Below are 20,916 nucleotides of genomic sequence, written 5' to 3'. Positions count from 1 at the left end.
AAAAAAATCGCCAAGAAAAAAAAAAATATTTCTATCCAAATTTGTTACCAAATTGAGAACCCGTTCACACCGAGCTACATCAGAAAAAGCACTTTTTCATCGTCGATTTGAGCCGAGCGCCTTTGAGAGACATTGAGCTACATTGCACATATTGTCACGCTACGTAGCTCTACTTTTGGCATGGACTTCGCAGCTGCTGCATTGGGCTGTATCCAATCAAAAGCAGTCTTGATATGACAATTCCTATTCCCGTTTCATGCTTATGTTCCTTTATATTTTTGAGCAAAACTGACACTTCTTTAACGCAACAGTGTCGTGCAAATTCGTGCGACATTGAGCTACACCATTGAAGTCTATTGGGCCAAATCGCACGAAATCCACCAAAAAATTGGTCATGTTCAAGCCACAAGCTTGAGCTGCAGGCGACATTGAGCTGTGAGATGTGAAAAGCTCAATTGAAATGCATTGGACAAGCTACATTGAGCTGATGTTTGAGCAATTTAGTTGAAATCGTGCAACACATCGATCAGTGTGAATGGGGCCTAAAGCTCTGTCCATTACAAAACAAGCTGTAAATATGTTAGGGTAGACTACAAAACCTAAAAGATGTGTGAAACGGAGGACAAAAAAAAAAAAAATGTCCGGGGACTCGCATGGTTAATGTACCTCCAGTGATGTGTCCCAAAACGCACGTCAATGTAAACTTCATCCAGCTTGTCAATTTTATAAAAACAAATGCAAACATCACTACTGACCAATACAAGTGAATTAGCAAACAGAAACCTGGCACAGCCCATTAATTGCTCCCTTCCGCATATACTGTACACTTGTGACATGACTAAAGTCACATCATCAGCACTGATTAATAGAAGCACCATGAGCAATGGCGGAGAACAAATTGCCAACCCGAGAAAACTTAATTTTTGTAGTCAGATGATTAAAAATATGCTGACTGGCTGTACAAGTCACTGCACTCTGCAATATTACAGAAATCTGGGCATATTAATGCACACTGTAATCATGGCAAGCAACAGGTTAATAGTTCTGTAAGTAATACAAATGTATGCATCATGCATTTTTCATTGACTTCTACTGGCCCCCTACACGCACCGATTGTGAACTGGGCCTATGAACTTACTCAATCCAATTTCAAGTTTTACAGGTCGGACTTCACTAAAATGACATCTGATTGACTGCTACGAGACAATGTTGATCATTGCAGCTCTCTGCACAGTCATACTGAATAAGCTCAATGTCATGTCTTAAATTGGGTATCAATGTAATACACAGCATTAGGGCTCAAGATCTTGGCCTCCAGTGCATACCTATGTAACCAAAGATCATGCCATTTCCCCATACAGTCATGTGTGTAAGCAAATACATTGTTAAGGAAAGGAAAAACATGATTAAGTATCTTTACTAACAATCTTAGAAGATCACTGTATTTGAGAACAGCAAAATACTTTGGACATCTTTTTTTTTTTCTTTCCCTTTTATGATGCTATTAAGAAAAAAAAAAGGAATCCTTTAGTGACAGTTTCCGATTTACATAGATAGGAATAGACATAGAACAGAATGTCACTGCCCATACAGAGAAAAATGACAGGTTCTCTCACCAGGTCACCACCGCCTGATATTCAATCTAGTTTTGCACTCAGTTACCTTTTTCTTCTTGAATACACAACGCAAATAGGATCACCAGGTATATTTTAATTCAAAGTAGGAAATATACTATATGGGGAAAGTTTGTGGACATAACATAACATCTATATGAGCTTGTTGGAAATACCATTCCGAAACCATGAGCATCAACACTGAGCTGTCTGAGAAGGTGTTTTAACAAGAGTCTGGAGTGCATCTGTGGTAATATGGGCCAATGCAGCCAAAAGAGCATTTAGGAAGTCAGGTATTGATGTTGGATGAGCCAGCCTAGCACGCAATATTCCAATTAATCCCAAAAGTGCTCAATAGGGTTGTCGGGACTCTGCGCAGCCACTTGAATTTCTCCAAACACTACTTAAACCATGTCTTTATGGAACTGGCTTTCAACATGGTGCAAAATCATAATGGAACAGAAAAATGGCCTTTCACCAAACTTTTTTAAAAACTTGGAAACATGCGATTGTCTAAAATGCCTTTGTATCATGTCGCAGTAACACTTGGACTCAATTTGCCAATATCCATGTTGTGTAAGTATTAGGGACCGTTCAAACTAGCCTCTCTGCTAAAACACACCTCAGCATACTGCACTACCATGCCAGAACCTAACGGGAGTGTACACATTGTACACTCACTGTGTAACCTTATGTAGAGAGTACAACGTGTACATTCCAATTAGGTCTCCGCACAACAGTACAGTGCCCCGTGGTGGTATGCAGTGCCATTACAGCACACCTCCCATTCCACCTGTGGTGTGATTTTAATTGGACACACTGAAAACAATTGTTTTTTAGGTGTCCTTGTGGAGACCTGCATTGATCCAGTGCGGTAAAAACACAGGTCGTCGCCGTATGTGTGAACGGGCCCTGAAGGTTTAGGGGTCCACAAACCTTTTGATACAATAGATGAAAATACTGTGCTTAAGATACACAGAAGTGTTATGGTTAAAAATACACTTTAAATCATTTGAATGGTTACCTGTAAACGGCACCTGCATGTAAAAATCACTTTATAAAGTTTACTCTGCATTTCAGAACTATGGGAAGCGGAGATAGCTAGCCTCAGGGCTTATAAACAAAAGCATCAAAAAAGAATGCTCTACCTCCCTAGGACATCTGGGCCACAACCACTACAACACGCAGACTGGTCCAGTGCACACAGCAGATTTTACAGAAGCGTCACTCTAAACTGCAGCTTTTCAACCTTCAACAGTAGAAGACTAATTAAAGAATCCACTGTAATTGCTTCTAGCCAAAGTTGTATGCAAAATCACAGTGATACATAGTATGGGGCAAGGCTAAAGCTGCCTCTTGACGACCCCAGGAAAGATATCGGGGGGAAAAAAACAAAGAAAAATCAAGACTTGGTAATTCTAGATTGCATTGAACATGCATTTCAAACAAAACCGTACCAGTGGCAGAGGTTTTTTTCTTTTAAGAGCTAGTAAGGCCAAACCAGGAACCTAAGGACATTACAGCCCAACTCCGGGCACAACCATTGTACCAGGTTTCACGCAATTGCATGACAAGCCACCCCATGCCATGCAATTTTTCTTTTACATTAGCCCAAATTCACATCCAAGAGTTCTGTGGCATAAAGTTCAAAGCACCAAAACTCAAAATCACATGCTTTCAAATTGTGCCTGTTCACATATGAGCACTCGGGTACCTGTAGCTTGATGCCCAATGCTCAGAAAGGTACATGAGCTACCTATGAAGCAGAATTTGGTGTTTTTGTAACCTAGAGAACAAATCCTCTGCGATTTCCTTTTATTCTTGTTGTGCCACATTGGCTACCTGGCTTACGGAATCGGGCTGTGATCTACTGACAAACACTACAAAAAATAGTGTAACCCTGGGTCTTCAACCAGAAATAGGTGGACTGGGCAAAAACAGTCATCATAACCGAGAAAATGGTAGGACTGCGTGATGGTTTTCAGTAGTAAGGTGTAAAATGTTAAAAGCCATGCCAAGATTTCTCACAAAACACGACTCTGCTTCCAGAAGTAACCTATTGTTCTGGTTAAGAATATGCATTAAGAATGAATAAAATAAAACCACTTCACAGGAAAGCAATTTGTGAGCCCCACAAAACAACTACCGTGTTTCCCCGAAAATAAGACACTGTCTTATATTTTGTTTGGCTCAAAAAAACACCACTAGGTCTTATTTTCGAGGTAGGTCTTATTTTTTTTTTTTATGTACACCAATCTAAAGTTAATGCAAATTCAAATTAAATAATCCAAAATGGCAAAGTTAAGAATAGGGTGATCGGAGGTGCCATAACTTTCCAAGAGCAATTTGGTAACCAGAATGAGCGATAAAGCGCACTTTCACTATAGATTCCTCATAGGCAGAGTGCATTTGGTATCACTCCACCTGTGACAGGAACCGGCGCTATAGAGGAGGCATCAGCTTATGCGGCTCTGCTCCCTGCGCTGCTGCCTCGCTTCCTCTAGCGCTGGCTTAGTTGGCACCGCTGATTCTCTCCCGCGGCTCTTCAAGTTCCCCCTTATGCCACCACTGTCCCTGGGAATGGTCACAACTAGGTCTTATTTTTCAGATAGGTCTTATATTTTAGCAATTCCCAAAAATGGTACTAGGTCTTAATTTCGGTGTAGGTCTTATTTTCAGGGAAACAGGGTAATAGTGCAGGAAAAATGCTCCGAAATGAAAGGCGCTTGATTTACACTGTTCAAATATTTTCCGCTAGGTGTTTTAGGAACTGAATGTCTATCTGCCACAGGGTACCAGCAAGACCCCCAATGCTGTTCAAAACCTAAACGGAATTAAACCAAATCTGTACTTTACCTGGGGTGGGAAATTTAAAAGGTTAGTCCACGTTTGCCTTTTCCACAGTCCCCTCACCGTGCCAATCTGCCACTGCACAACCTGAAAAAAAACTTATTCAGGGTTGTCATGATCCCTTCAAACCACCATTCGAAGGCACTCTGGCATGGCGACTGGATCTCTTCACGATGCAGGGAAAAGCATTCCTGTACTACTTGCATGGCCCACGAACAAGCAATTATGTTACTTTATCTATTCCAGGCAAAGTATTGTCTCTAGAATAAAAACTGAAAATACTGCTATAGGTATACGGCTGAACGCCAGACCTTTATGACCAGCAAAGTTCTGGAAGTTCCTTATCACGCTGAAGCTTGCGCAACCCTTCCCATTTCCTGCACATTTCTTTAGGCCAGTAAGCCAGCCCATCAGTGTTACATACAAGCAGAAGACTCGTCCTTTACAGAACAAATTAGTTTAAGTTTTCAATCACATAAATGGAGCTGCAAAGCAAACAGTGCCTGCTGACCTACCTTAGCTAACCCATCATACACTGGGAACCAAAAATCATTAGAAAAATCCCAACGTTGGTTTTAAACATTCACAGCTCTACTGTTTTTATTGCTGCCTGCATGCCTGTTCTGCCCAACGCCCATCACTGGTAGCGTGGACATTTTTCTTATTTCCAACTCTGTTTGGAACACTTAGGAGGGGTTAGAACCTCTTCTCAACTTCTCATTACAGTGTCCCACATATGGGAGATCTGCCCCATTATGTGACAGAACCAGAAGGGAAATTCCCCCTGATGGGAACACAGGAAGCTACAAAACAAGTGAAGGTTTCATTGCTGCCTGTGTGTACATAGACAAGAGTCCCCCTTATGGGTTTTCATAGGTCGAAACTGCCATTAATCAAAAGTAGCTGATAATAAATGCATTTAAAATGAGCTAATATTTGTATGAATGTAGTAGGTACCAGCCCTGCACTAAGAATAGAACATGACAACCTCAGCTCGAGGGTGCTTCCTTATTTACAAAAGTGTACCAAGATAACAGACAGAAAGCAAAGCAAGAAACACACTGGCTTGCAGCACAAGTCAAATTCAATCTAAGCAAAGATTGGGAGGGGGGACCATCATGGGCAATTTTGAAGCCGCAGAAAAAACACACAGGACTTCTGTTAGTATCTACATAATGCAACATTTAACTTTGGGAAAAGAAAAACAGAGCAAAAATAGCACCGAAAAAGCAAACCTTTAAAATTACATAGCCTTTATAAAATAAGGGGAGGGAAGATGATTGGTAGTTTAAACTTTGCCAAAATTTCAACCACAAATTTCTAAAAACATAGCACAAAGACCTGACTTCTTCTATAGAACTACTGTAAGAGGAACTAATCTACCAGGGATCACTCTACATTATGGATATAACATGTCAGGAGAATAGATGAAAATGAATATAGGTAAACTATGGTATTTATGAAGTTCAGCCACATACTGCAGTGCTGTACAAAAGCGTGGACAATGGGAAAAATTTGAGAGCCAGTCAGTCCAATCTACAAACATGGGATCTTGCACTGATTTTTAATCACCAGGTCTGTCGGTCACCGATTCTGGCTTCTCTACCCAATCAACTATAGACCAGTGAACTCTGAACTACTATTCTGAATGCCTGTTTCAGGTCAGTGTTGAGGAAGGGTTACTGATTAGGGTTGGCATGCAGTCTCTTTTGAGGACTGGAATAGGGATGAAATCTTTTGGTTTGGAGCAAGGTGTAAAACTACTTTTGGTGAGGTCGCAAACATTTTTTTTTTCTCGCTGTAAAAAACACACCAAAAATACATACACTACCTTCATTTTAACTTAACTTCAGGTATAAAATATCGCCCCCCCATTCTGTATGGCACTACAATGCACCTTGCCGACAAATGTGCATCCCAGCACAGAGCATGTGGCAAAACCATGCATTGTGGAGCTCTGCTAGCAATGGCACATGCACCACTTTATTTTGTTACAATTGAATGGACTGTCTATATCACACCACAATGGTGTGGACTGCCCTAAGTGTTTTACAGAGTATACATTTCATTCACGAATCCGTTCCAAAGTGCAATGCCATAGTAGCAAACACTAGATCCAATGGAGTGGTATATTATACCACTACAAGGGTGTGGAATCCCTATCGCCCGGGACATGCCGCTTCGGGCGGGTAGTTTTTTTTCTACATTTAGCCCTGCTTCGGCCAAGCAGCAAGGCTAAATATAGTGTGGGAGCGGTTTTGTTCAACACTTGTAAGCAGCTTTATTATCACTCCCCCTCACTCTCTCTAGCCGCTGCCTCTCCGCCAGAGTCCCCAGCCGCTGCCTCCGTCATCTCCCTCCGCTGCCTCTCCCCGCCGTGGTCGTCGGAGACCCCGCACTTCTGGGGGACTTGGTATCATTGCAAATTAGATCGGGGAGCAGAGCGGAGACAGTCCATTGCGTGAGCACTGATACAGTAATGCTGTATTTGTAGCCTTACCGCCACAGGAGAACAAGCACATTACTGTGCTAGAACTCCTGTATTGGAGGTGACAGGTTCAACAAAGAGAACCTGTCACTTCCAAATGCTATCACACAGCAGCTTATTAGCCTCTGTGATAGCAATAAAGTTAATTGATTTAATACATAAAAAAAAAAAAAACTAAAAAGAATTCAAAACCAACCCTGCTGCGAATAAAACACATGCATAGGGCATTGTGTGTGAGCGGAGTGGGCGATCCATGACCAGATAGCAATCTTGCACACAAATCGCACAAATGGCTGGGCGGTTACGGAATCGCACATCACCGATCGCGCTGGCAGTGCCATTTTCTAATGCCACCCCAGTTGTGCCAGATTTGGCGGTTTCCCTCCACAATACCGCTCGAGCAATCACGCATAATCGCGGTTGAAAACACTGCAAGGTGCGTCGAGAAAAAAGGTATATGTACCTTTATTTAGCGTTTGCCATGCAGATGTAACCCCATTGAAATCAATGGGGCCGCGCCTCAAACCGTTGTATGCAACCGCACACGATCGCCCAAGTATGCACCAGCCCTAAAGGGTAAATTCAAAACTTTTTTTCACAAGCAATTTGGGAAAATGGAATTACCCGCACATATCTGGCCCCTCTCTTTCACGCAACTTTCTTCCCGTCTGCCAGTACTGGTATACTATCTGTACCTGTGGCATGTATTCTCAATTTTGCACTCTGTCAGCGTGGTCACCCGACAGCGCTGACTAATGAGAGATTGTCATGAGGAACAAGTAGACGGGGACCCCGCTTTAGTCCTTGGACATGTAGTTTTTTTTAAACATTTCCACACCCCTGCCACACTATGCTCTGTTCATTTTTCACCAGGAAAAAAAAAAACTAGATGCACACTACACAGGATTGTGAGGTCACACTTCCAACCACCAAGTCACTGAGAAAATGAAAATGCAGATTTATCAACCAATTAAACATGAGGGTCAAGGCTATCATTTGGACTGATGCCTGTGAATCGGGCAAATGTTAATGAGTGGCCCTGCTAGCTATACAAAAGTGGATTATTCAACAACTTGTTGAAGTACCAGGCTGAAAATTGTCAGCTGAACAATGTATTGCCAACCAGCTGCAGTCACTGTCAGGTAGGCGGACGGACACTGTTTAGCGTGGAGGGAAGAATCGGGTAGATTTTGTTGTGTGAAAGAAATTAGAGTATGGCCAGTTTTACGCTCATCTGTCCATACTCCTGCCAGATCCCAGCTGAAGCCACACAACCGCTGCTGCAAAGTCTTCCAGCCGGGAAGCTGCTGCTTGTAGACATACACAGACAATTCCATTAATTCCATGGAGAGCCTGTATTACCCATCCCAACAGTGGACAGCCCCTCCATAGAAATGAACTGGATTTTTCAATGCATGCCACTATGTTACAGTACTCCTGATTTGTGGTAACACACATGGAGACACTGTTCTTAAACTTGGAGCAAACGTTATCAAAGTAGCTACGGTATTCTGAAAGATTAGGTGCATCTTTCACTTCATTAAACAGGTGTGTGTGTTCGTCACCAAAACCATGTAATACAAGAAACTACCAAAACTAAGCATGTACCGATACCAAATACCGATACCAAATACCGATACCAGAAGTCCTATTAGGGAAGCCAGGCGGCATGTAATGAATTGCCACCCAGCTTCCCGATTGCCAGGGAAGCCATCTCCAGGAAGCATGGAGCCGGCTTTTTGGCCACTCATCACCCTTATCACCAATCAGGAAGCCAGGCAGTGTGTAATTACTTGCTGCCCAGCTTCCTCATACTGGAAGCTCGGGTATCGGGCTAGGCATCGGAGTACTCGCCCAAATACTCGGTATAGGCACCGATACTAGTATTGGTATCGCTGCTTCCCTAACCTTGACCATTCATAGAAGACGTATCCAGTTAGACAGACCCTTGCATCATTTGTACAAACTGTAATGTGTATGGTTGGCTTAATACAAATATGAGCAAAAGGGTCACCCATGTTTATTTGCAAGTAGATGTAGGTGGCATATATTACTATATAAAATTACTACATGGTTCTCTAACCTCTGGAAGTGCCATTGTTGAGATATGCACCAACAAAACATTTGGCAGAAATCTCATGACTTTCCAAAAGATATTTATACTTTCTTCTACAGCAGCATGACCTCCAACAGGGCTCGTTCACACAGGCATGAACAGCAGGCTTTTGTAGCATTTACAACACTTTACAAATGCTTTTCATAATCTTACAAACTGTAAGCCAAAATGTTAATACATATCCATATGTGAGACAAGTGCTTGTGTTGCTTTAACTTCCACTGGAAGCAACAGTTGGCAGGTTCTGAAAGCCTGTTGACACTTCTGATGTCTGTAATTGATGTCAGTGGAAAGGCGTCTTAAGATCTCTATAGTGTTTGGGAAGCTGCTCCTTTCTATGGTGCTGTAGGCAAAAAGCCCGTCAACTCCTTGCCAAACAAATCAACTCTTGATAAACGCATGAGGCATTTGGGAAGCTCTGGTAGCAAATGACACAATGCTCTGGTACATTTACACAATGCCACAGACCATCCGCAGAGGGTAAAGCTGGCCATACACCCATAGATTATCTGCAGATTTTCTATGGTCAGATAGTAAAAGTGCAACAGATTCCTCCATCTACGCTAAATGCAGTGGATGGGGGAATCTCACACTGGGCCAAGCTTTAGTATCTTGCTAGTCGGCCCCACTGGCTCTCAAAGTACCCGAATGCCTGCATCCAATCAGATTGTTGAGGTATTGTAAAAGTCAGCAGGGCTGACTAGCAAGATAGAGATGTTAAGAAGCCTTTCCACTGACAATTACAGACATCAGAAGTGTCAACAGGCTTTCAGAACCTGTCAACTGTTGCTTCCAGTGGCTGACCAGCTTAAGGGTTACACAAGGGTGTAACTATATAAATCCTCTATGTGACTGATGTGTGGCCTCAAACCATAAAGATTTCTTGTGTTGTCAAGGTTCACATCAGCCTTGTTGCACATTAACTACTAAGGATACACAGAATGAGTTATCAGCTCCCGCCATGCTAAAAATAGAGATTAAATGCTCTACATTACCTTACAATCACATTTCGGAAGGCCTTGTATACATGGGCTTCAGCTTGTATAATAGTAGTACATTTGCAGTAAAAACTTATACAAGGCTTTAGAAGAGATCTGCAACCTTAAAGTGACATTAAACTCTCAGATTTTTTAACATAAAATACTGTACTGTGTGCCTTACTGTAATCCCATCTCTTTGCTGCTCTTCCTTTTAAATCCGTATCTCTTCTCATGCTGGGCAGAACTTCTGTTTTGCAGCAGACTGCCCTGTCTCTGGAATGGATACATGGTGTCTGTGTAGGTTTGCAACCTGAGCCAGCACTACAGGAAGAGGCACTCAGCTGCAAAGGGAAGTTCTCCCCAAGCATGAGAAGACATGAGGATTTAAAAGGAAGAGCAGCAAAGAGAAGGTAAACCACCATGGATTACAGTAAGGTGCACATTACAGTATTGGTTTATGTTAAAAAATCTGAGGGTTTAATGAACATGCAAAGTCCAGCAATTCTGCCCAAAATTCACAAAATGTGGGAAAATGTGTCAGGCTTGCAAGGCCATTCATTGCTAATGGCACCCCAAACACGCAGACAAAACGTGCAAAAATTGCATTGTTAAAAATACATGCAAAAATTGAACCTCAAAAATGTACATGGGCTTCTGTGCCGTGTGTAGGACAGCCCATTTATATTATTGGATTGCCTGATGTGTGACACATGTGCAAAAACAGTTTTGATGTCTTAGCAAGTGTGAATGGGGGATTAAAGCGATTTTCATCTTCAAATTAGGAATGTTACACACAAGTCATAATGGGAGTGCTGGCACCGCATGTTAAAGTACAACTCCAGTGGGAGCTTCCTTCCTGTTTAGATGAAAGACTCAACTCCTCCCATGTTCTCCTCCAGGACTTCTCTAGAGTACCTCCCATCCTCTGGAACTCTGTACCCCAACCTGTCTATTTCCTACTCTGACTGCCTTTAGGCGATCCCTGAAGACTCATCTGATCAGGGAAGCCTATCCCACCTAAAACTAACCACTAAACCATCACGTTCGCAAACAATTCCTCCCCACACAGCTACCACCCCTTGTATCTATTGCCCCTCCCCTTTAGACTGTAAGCCCTCATGGGCAGGGCCCTCCTTACCATCTTGTCTTCTATTGTAATGTCTTCCTTATATTGTAAAGCGCTGCACAATCTGTTGGCGCTATATAAATCCTGAATAACAATAATAATAATAATAATATTAATAATATTAATAGAACCTCTCAGCTTTTTTGCAGTGTACCCACACTGGGGAGATGATCCTCACCACCAGTCCGCTAGTAGCTTGTATAAAGGAAAAGATCTCCCATAATGATCTGTATTTCATGGACTTAGACCATGGCGGCCTCAGCCTTTGAAACATTATCTGATCAGTACGCTATGAAGGATATATCAATTGCAGCAGGTATTCTGCTCGGGCCCATTTTTTCATTCATTCCACATATTGCAAGATTGCTACAACATCAATGTAGGTGTTACCCATCACTAAGCAGCTCTTCCTGTTCCCAGACATGGCCCCCTGAGGACACCATTAATGTAATTTATTAATCAGAAGTCAGAATGGACAGGATATGCCTGTGACGAGGTTAAAAGCAACTAAGAAAAATAAATACAAAATTATACTCTCTGAAATCCAGGAAGATCCTAATAATATGCTCTCTGCCTCTGCTGCACCAAAATCCCAAGCACAGTTATCAGCCCTTGCCCTAGTTCACATAGCAGACTACAGAACTACTGCCCTAAAGTTATGAAACTGAAGGTTAGGGGTTTGAAATCCCAACAAGGAGCAAGCAGCCTAGGGTGACAATACCGCTCCTTCATAGGCATAGTACATTAACCCCTTCATGACAGGCCTTTTTTTCCATTTTTTGCACTCATGTTATATTCCACATTTTAGGCCTGAAAATTACTTAAAACCCCCACACATTATATATTTTCTGAATGCCTATCACATGGGGGGGCTTACAAGCCCCCCCATGTGATAGCAGATGGTGGTGACAGGTCCTCTTTAAGGTGATGCTGGGGGTCCAAAAGACCCTCAGTGTCACCTTTACACTGGAAATAAGCTATTGAAGTGCAGATCGCACTTCAATAGCTTATAGCTGGGCTGCAGGAGCCCAGAACTGACAGCCCAGGGACTGGAAGTGATGCAATCTGCATCGCTCCCGGTCCCATAGAACGATGAATAGATCGATTAATGGAAGTTCGTCGACCTCCTCCCCGCGGACACCAAGGACGCCGGTCCCGGGCTCATAGGAGGGACAACGGAGCCCGGGAAGCACGGTGGCGGTGTCCGGGGGCGGCCCCTTCTTCGGGACACAGAAGCGATCTGGCGACAGGTAAGTCGCCAGAATCGCTTCTGTTGTAAAGGCTCTACAACAGCTCTAGACGTTTAAACAGAGTCCCGGCGGCAAAAGTCGCCGGGAGTCTGTTTAAACAGCCCCGATGCTGGCGACGTACACTGTAGGTCGTCAGTCACGAAGGGGTTAAACAGCCCCGATGCTGGCGACGTACACTGTATGTCATCAGTCACGAAGGGGTTAAACAGCCCCGATGCTGGCGACGTACACTGTACGTCGTCAGTCACGAAGGGGTTAAAAGTGAGTGTTATGACCCTAGAACAGAAAGTGTGTTACTGGCTGGATCCCAAGGTGGGAAATATAGAGAAAAGAAAACTAATGCAGCCACTGCATCTACTGGACTGGTAGGCTTGCATGTTGTTCTTGGGTTTGATGTGCAAGAGAAAAGGTCTATTATAAACAAACCCAAGGAAAGTGCTAGGGATACCTAGAAGCACCTCAAGGTCTGTGCAGACTTCTAGGAAAAGCAAAAAAAGTGAACGTTAAGCAAAAGCTGAGAACAATTTTTTTTTTGGGGGGGAGGGTACCAACCTCAAAAGTTTATTACTCGTACTTGTGAAAATGCCTTGATACTAAGCACCGCTACCGTCACTTTAAATGGGACAGACCTCGGCAGGCTTCCTGTTTAAAGCCCCCCCTGCCGCACATCTCCTTCCTGGATAACCATGCCACCGTATAACCATCTGGACCCTGGCGAGACCCCGCTCAACCCACTATAGACCCCACAGAGCCCTCCTGATCCTCCGCTGGAGACATCAGGCCGGAACCCTGGAGCAACACAAAGTATGTAGCTTCATATTATTCTGCATTAATGTATTGCTGTGATTTGTAGTCCCCTATAGCCGATGGTATTATTCTGCATTGCGTATAATGCATCACTGTGATTTGTAGTCCTCTATAGCCAATACATTATGCAGCAATGCAACATTATGCAGCAATGCAGAATAATGCTATCACTGGGATTTGTAGTCCTCTATAGCTGGTGGTATTCTGCATTGCAGTATAATGTATTGCTGAGATTTGTAGTCCCTCTACAGCTTGGAGTCAGTGGCAGAACCACCAGTGGAGCAGCGTTTTCAGCTGTGACTGGGCCCTGGCACTTAACCAATGAACTAAAACCAGTCTGTAATGTTTCGGAAAAACAGTCACATGACAATAAAAACAGGAGGCATAGTGGGGTTGGGGGGGGGGGAGGGAGGAATGGTATTGGTGCATCTCTACCATTTGTAAAAGGTAAGAGTGCTAAAGTGCACCTTGCTGCGTCTTCAGATCGATACTTGTGCTGCCTCTAACTGCTGCTCAAGTCAGTATTAAAGAGACCCCGCCACCAGACCATTATTTCAACAACAATCTTGCCATTATACATCCGTTTCCAATGTTTCAGCATTAGGTTATTTGCCAGTAAAAGCCTCCCTGATATAAACATCCTAATGCCCCGAGACTTCTGCTGGGTGCTGCCATCTTGGATTTGATGTCAACAGCCCCAGAAGAGTCAGAGTGGTCACTCAAGTGAAACTTTACATTCCCTCCCCTCCTCCCCCTCTTGCTACATAAAAAGGGGGAGGGTTGTTATAGAAAGGTGGAGATGATGGACCAGCTGTGTGGCCCCAGTAGCGCCACTCTGTACAGAAACTCCATAGCTGGTCCAAAAAATTCTCAGCTGAACAATGAGTGCAACCAATCATCAGTCACTGTTCAGATATTCTGACAGCAGTTATCCGCTGCTGTCAGAATACAATAGCCTGGCGGGTAGGAATCCCCCATCCACGCTGTTTGCTGGAAATCAAAGCCCAGTGTACAGCCTGAGTCCATGATCCAAAAGGAATGCCAAAAGGACACAAAAATGTGTTTAAATACTAAAATACTAATACTACAACAACAATGTATCTGCACTTCAGCTCGTCATGTCAAACATTTAAGGCTAGGGCAGAAGCGCAGCATCTACTGCCCATGCTCTTCACTTGGAATGCCCTCCTGGTGGAAGGACCACCATAGAAGTTAGTACAAGTCACTGAGTAGCCAATAATCAACTGTTGCATGCAACATTTAATAGGAGTAAAGCAACGAGAAGCTTAACAAACAACGGGCATGTTTATAAAGCAGTGAAATTGATATTCACCAAACATTCACTGCAGGCCAACCTTCCAGCTGCACTTGTTTTCAATTACAGTGTTTGATTCAGCACCAGTGAATGTTTGGTAAAAGTCACTGCTTTATAAACAGACCCAAAAGTGTATAGTTAGGTAACCATCAATGTATACTGTGTGCCCTGGCAGTGTAACTCCTGCCAAGCACTCCCTTCTGAAGCCCATGGAGGGAGAGGGAGAAAGACTTTAGACACTGCTGGTTACAAAGAGTAGAATGCACACTTTATTAGGGCTGCAAATATTTTTTTCAATTAAATCGGATAAAATAAAAAATGAAATACCATCTTTTATTTAAAATAAAATACACAAATTGAGAGTTAAGTTTTCAGAATAACCACGTGTTCCAGTGCAGGCAATCGCACTGCGGGCGGGAGGAGTGTCTGGGGTGCCAATGACATGAATGGAACCACAACGCACATTCCGCAGCAGAATTTATCAAGCCAAAACTGTCCAGTTATTTACAAACACTCAGTGATCAGCTGATCGCTGACTGTTTGTACACCACTCTCCATCCTGAATGAGCCGTCACAGGAGGTGGGGTGGGCAGTGGCAGAGGAGAGCTCCGCCTCCTGTGGCAGATCACACCGCTCTCCATTCTGACACAGGAGGTGGAGTCGAGAGTTGCAGGGGAAGAACTCCTCCTCCTGAAAGCTTCTCTCCTCACCGCTAGGCACTGGCCACTGCATCAGACCAACGCCCAGCTGGGAGGAGACGCTAGGGATACACTGATTTTTTTTTATCTGCCCGCGTTGCCTCTGCCGACATAGGCAGGGATTGGAAGAGACAGAGACCGCTGTAGCCGGCGCCAGCAGGGAGGAGGAATCAACTAATCGATGAGAATCGTTGATAACGATTCTCATGAATTATCATCGATTAGTTGTTGCAGCCCTACACTTTTTCACAATGTGCTCTACAACGCTGCTATCATGTTTTACATGAAGGACGACTGTACTTCTAGTAGAGGTGTCATTAACCCCCACCACCTTCCTTAATGTAACATGCCTAGTAAAATATTTGTCTTCCTCCTGCACACTGTGGTAGTGTTCACGCATTTCATACATCTCTGCAATACAGGCACAACCCTCCATTTTTTATTCCTTCAAACATGCAGAAAGTAAAACGGAATATTTTTTTTTTATGTGTCCGAAAAATAACGTACTACTATCTTCCTATGACATGACACACTATTTTTGTTTCTGAACTCTGAAGCAGGTGGTGTCAGCCCTGCCTACTTTATTACAAAAAAACAGCCCTCTCCCTCCTCATCTCCATCAACCCTGCCTGTACACAGAGCACAGGAAATTATCAGCTCACAAGATTTGACAAAATTAACAGGTAGGTTTTGCACTTATCGAACAGTTATAACAAAAAGGTTTTCAATTATACATTTGCTGGACCAAAAGCAAATAGAAAAACATTCACCGTTTGGGTTTACACAGACTTGGACTTGTTCACACCAAGTGTGTTAAGCTACATTGATTTATGCAGGCTAAGCTCAAAGAAAGATACTATTTGCTGGAAACGAGAATACTATTGCTGATGTCCCTTGCTAAATATTGCGTTGCTGTGCACTGGGGTAAATGTAAACCAGCTGCATTTTTTTTTAAAGTGCAGAAAGAGTTACAACGTAAGTAAACTCAGAATTAGGCCCAATATACGCACACACACACTATTTTTTCTGACTGGACTGGAACGCAGGCATTGATGCGCCTAGCGTTCCTGTGCAGCCGATCGCACTGTGGTTCCATTCACTTTAATGCACCACTACGCCCCCTCCGGCCCCACAACAAACTGTCCCGGCCGGAATGCGATCCAGTGCGTTCCGGCCACAATCAGGAACGCACTGGTGTGAACGGGCCCTAAATGGAAAATGAAACATTTCCCATTTCACTTATTTTGATCTGTTAAAGTGAGAATAAAAAAAACAAAAAACTCAGTTTACAAACATTTCTGACATTTCAAAAACAAAATCAGTGACCAATATAGCCAATAACAGTCATCAGACTTCCATCCATGGAGCCTGACAGTTTCTTCAACTCTTTACAATCAACTTTTTGTTGCCTTGCAGACACTGTTCCTAGAGGTGTACTGTTTTCCTTCAATGTAAATATTCTGTTTAAGAAGAGCCCCCAAGTTCTCAATAGGGTTTAGGTCAGGTGAGGAAGGGGGCCATGTCATTATTCTTTCATCTTTAAGGCCTTTACTGGCTAGCCATGCAGTGGAGTACTTTGACGCATGCGATGGAGCATTGTCTTGCATAAATATCATGGTCTTCTTGAAAGATGCAGACTTTTTTCTGCACCACTACTTGAAGAAAGTGTCTTCTAAAAATTGGCAGTAGGTTTGGGAGTTGATTTTGCGTCCATCTTTAACCCGAAAAAGGTCCAACTACCTCATCTTTAATAATACCAGCCCATACCAGTACCCCACCTCCACCTTGCTGGCGTCTGAGTCGAAGTGGAGCTCTGTACCTGTTACTGATCCAGCCACGGCCCCATCCAGCTGGTCTGTGAAGAATCACTCCCATCTCATCAGTCCATAAAACCTTTGAAAAATCTGTCTTCAGATATTTCTTGGCCCAGTCTTGCAGTTTTAACTTGTGTGTCTTGTTCAGTGGTGGTTGGGTTTCAGCCTCCCTTACCTTGGCCATGTCTCTGAGCCCTGAACACCTTGTACTTCTGGGCACTTCAGGTAGGTTGCAGTTCTAGAATATGACCGCATATTCTGGAATATGACCGCGTCTTTCTTTCTCAACACGTTTCTTGCGACAGTTGACTATTTGCAACAAAACGTTTGAGGGTTCTGTGATCACGTCCCAATATCCTAGCAACTTCAAGAGTGCTGCATCCCTCTCAAAGACTTTACAATTTTTGACTTTTCAGTCAGTTAAATTGCTTCTTTGGCCCATTTTGCCGGAGGAAAAGAAGCTGCCTAATTATTACGCACACCTTGATATTGGGTGTTTATCACCTAAGGCCACACCCTCCCTCATTATACATCACCTGATATGCTTAAATCCAATAAGCCTTCATGTTTATACAGCTTGGAGTTGGACAATATGTATAAAAATGGTGATTTCGTCAAAATACTCACTTGCCTAATTGTGCACACAGTGTATGTGCAGCAAAGTGGTCAGCTGTCACCATTACTATGGAGTTTTAATTTCCATCCACAATCCAAAAACATGCTTGCAGTTAAAGTGTATGCAAACCTCAACAATGAACTTCTCTTATTTGCTTCCTTTTGGACTGTTACATAAATGAAAGTGTTTTTAAGAGATAGAGATGTGTGTGTACACACACACACACACACTATATTGCCAAAAGTATTAGGACGCCCCACCAAATCATTGGATACAGGTGTTCCAATCACCTCCATGGCGACAGGTGTATAAAATCAAGCACCTAGGCATGCAGACGCTTCTACAAACATTTGTGAAAGAATGGGTCGCTCTCAGGAGCTCAGTGAGATCAAGCGTGGTACCGTGATATGTTGCCACCTGTGCAAGAAGGTCATCCGTGAAATGTCCTTGCTACTAAATATTCCACAGTCCACTGTTAGTGGTATTATAAGAAAGTGGAAGCAACTGGGAACAACAGCAACTCAGCCATGAAGTGGTAGGCCACATAAAATGACAGAGCGCGGTCAGTGCATGCTGAAGTACACAGTGCGCAGAAGTCGCCAACTGTCTGCAGAGTCAATAGCTGCAGACCTCCAAACTTCGTGTGGCTTTCAGATTGGCACAACAAGAGTGCGTAGAGAGCTTCATGGAATGGGTTTTCATGGCCGAGCAGCTGCACCCAAGCCTTACATCACCAAGTGCGATGCAAAGGGTCGGATGCAGTGGTGTAAAGCGAGCCGCCACTGGACTCTAGAGAAGTGGAGACGTGTTCTCTGGAGTGACGAATCACGCCTCTCTGTCTGGCAAACCGATGGAGGTGTCTGGGTTTGTCGGTTGCCAGGAGAATGGCACTTGCCTGACTACCTTGTGCCAAGTGTAAAGTTTGGTGGAGGGGGGATTATGGTGTGGGGCTGTTTTTCAGGGGTTGGGATTGGTCCCTTAGTTCCAGTGAAGGGAACTCTTAAGGCATCAGCATACCAAGACATTATGAACAATTTCATGCTCCCAACTTTGTGGGAACAGTTTGGCGGTGGCCCCTTTCTGTTCCAACATGACTGGCACCAGTGCACAAAGCAAAGTCCATATAGACATGGATGAATGCGTTTGGGGTGGAGGAACTTGACTGGCCTGCACAGAGTCCTGACCTCAACCCGATAGAACACCTTTGCAAGAATTAGAGTCCAAAATCGGTATGTGTGTGTGTGTGTGTGCAATCAGAAATCTTGTGAGCTGACAACTCTGTGCACTGTGTATGTGCTGCTCCATTAGTTACACCACTCCAAGTTCTCTTTGTGAACTACATAACACCTCCCCCCCCACCCTCCATGCTATGATGAAGAAAGAGGGAGGTCTTATGTAGTCTTTCACTTACTGTCCTAGGATGTCCACGTGGCGCTTGCATAGATAGAATTGAGTGAATGTCACTCAAAAGCAGAAAGGAAGTTATTCAGAGGATCACCAGGTTAAAATAAAGGAGAAAAAAAAGCCTTCATAAGAGAAAGCTAAGGACTGGTAATCTGCAAGATATCAGATTTTGGTATGTGGGTTTAAATATGCTTCAACCAGAACCTGTCTAAAATTGGTATTACTTTATTATCAATTGGGCACAGAGTGATATTATAGGCTGTATTAGGGTGGAACATGGACCCATTCCGTAGCCCCCCAAATATCTAAATCGCAGCATACTTTTACTTGCAGGGTATTTTTTTGATTGGGTGCGGCTATGTGTGGTCCTGCCTGCACAGCTATGTCATTTGTTCACAGATCCAGAGGGACTCAGTTTTCCATTTAGTATAAGTGCATTGACATCACCACACTTGTAGCCCATTAATAACCTGCTCTAGCTCCATAAGGCCCGGTTCACACCTGGGCGTTTTGTAGCACGTTCCTACGCTCTGCCAAATACTCAAACACCGAAATCCCATTATTTCTTATGGGTATGGTTCACACATGGGCGTATTACAGGCCGTATGAACACGCTACAAAACGTCCTACGTCCAAAGAAGTACAGGAGCTTCTTTGGGGCGTTTTTGTCACGCGTTTCCATTGGGATACAGCCAAGTAGCCCTCGGAAACGCGCGTTTGTCGCGCGTTTTTTACCGCGAAATGCGGTAAAAATGCGCGTCACGAAACGCGCGACAAACGCGCATATTCGATACGCCTAGGTGTGAACCCAGCCTAACATGTTCCGGACAGAGTCTGCAGGAGCCTATGCATTGCACCCACAATCCGCTGATCAGGGTTGCAATGCTTTGCAGGCTTAAATGCAAAAAATTAACAGCCACTTTTTTTTTTCTTTTTGCAATGTGGATGCATTTATTCATTTTTTGCAAAAAGCGCAATATGCTTTTACAGTAGCATTAAGGTGTGGGCGTTTACCTTATTATGAAAAGATTTTAAAGAAAAACAACAACAGCCTCAGGCAAAAGGTGGGCATCCCTTTAGCAAATATTAAAAGAAAAAAGGTTTAATATCGCTTCAATGACCGAACATTCTCTGTAATGTGCTGCTTAATGTCAGCAGAACATTCCAATAACGTGGCTTTGATACAGAACAAAAAAGGGAACAACTCTTGACATAAATATCACAAATATGTAAAATGAAATGCTGATAACAAAAAAGGACAGACGGGGCTGTCAAGGGTATCTGGCTGGTAGGGAGAAAAGGCTGAATCCTTCCAATGCAGAGCTGGAATACTGCAGCGTTATGAATTTGCCAAGTTATCAGACACTGAGCAAGCGCGAGAGTTGTGCGGAGTTTGCACCGTGACACTTTCCGCATGTTACCACACCACCCTTAACAACCCAGTCCAGGAAAAAACTTTTATTTAATTCTTGCTTTCCACACAAAAGGGCAAAGAGCAAAGAGAAGGGAAATAACAGTTACAGTAATCACAGAGTACATCTCCATGCCTGAAGTAGGTTAGGGCCTTGCATTCTTTGAGTTTAGAGCAGTTCATTTTGAGGCCGACATCTGTAACCTTCTGAACAGTAATTGGCAGCACAGTCACAAGTCTCACCAAACTCTGTCTGCCAATGTACAGTAGGTTCTGCTGCTCCGAGAGCCTAATCTCGCTATAAATTAAACTGCAATGACAACAAAAAAAGCATTAGTATCTACTATAGTTTTCAGTCATGAAACTACACTGCACATCCAAATATTTTTTGACGGTCAAGGTGACTGAAGTATTTTAGTTGTGATACT

The 20,916-nt window shown here is 43.4% G+C and overlaps 1 protein-coding gene and 1 long non-coding RNA gene across 2 annotated transcripts in view; one reads left to right on the top strand and one right to left on the bottom strand.

Moving 5' to 3' along the window:
• The window catches only part of LOC108794006, a 16,158-nt gene extending 2,202 nt beyond the window's left edge, over window positions 1–13,956 (top strand). The window contains exons 2-3 of the long non-coding RNA XR_001941685.1: window positions 12,467–12,474; window positions 13,885–13,956. This is a non-coding gene — a long non-coding RNA (uncharacterized LOC108794006). The remainder of the gene's footprint in view (window positions 1–12,466; window positions 12,475–13,884) is intronic.
• The window catches only part of STK26 (serine/threonine protein kinase 26), a 79,621-nt gene that overhangs the window by 53,159 nt on the left and 5,546 nt on the right, over window positions 1–20,916 (bottom strand). The window lies entirely within an intron of this gene.

This window comes from Nanorana parkeri, unplaced genomic scaffold (assembly GCF_000935625.1).
Source record: "Nanorana parkeri isolate BGI_ZX_2015 unplaced genomic scaffold, ASM93562v1 scaffold801, whole genome shotgun sequence".
In the NCBI taxonomy this organism is placed as follows: domain Eukaryota; kingdom Metazoa; phylum Chordata; class Amphibia; order Anura; family Dicroglossidae; genus Nanorana; species Nanorana parkeri.
The sequence above is the reverse complement of the archived record's forward strand: the minus strand, read 5'-3'. Positions and strand labels throughout refer to the sequence as shown.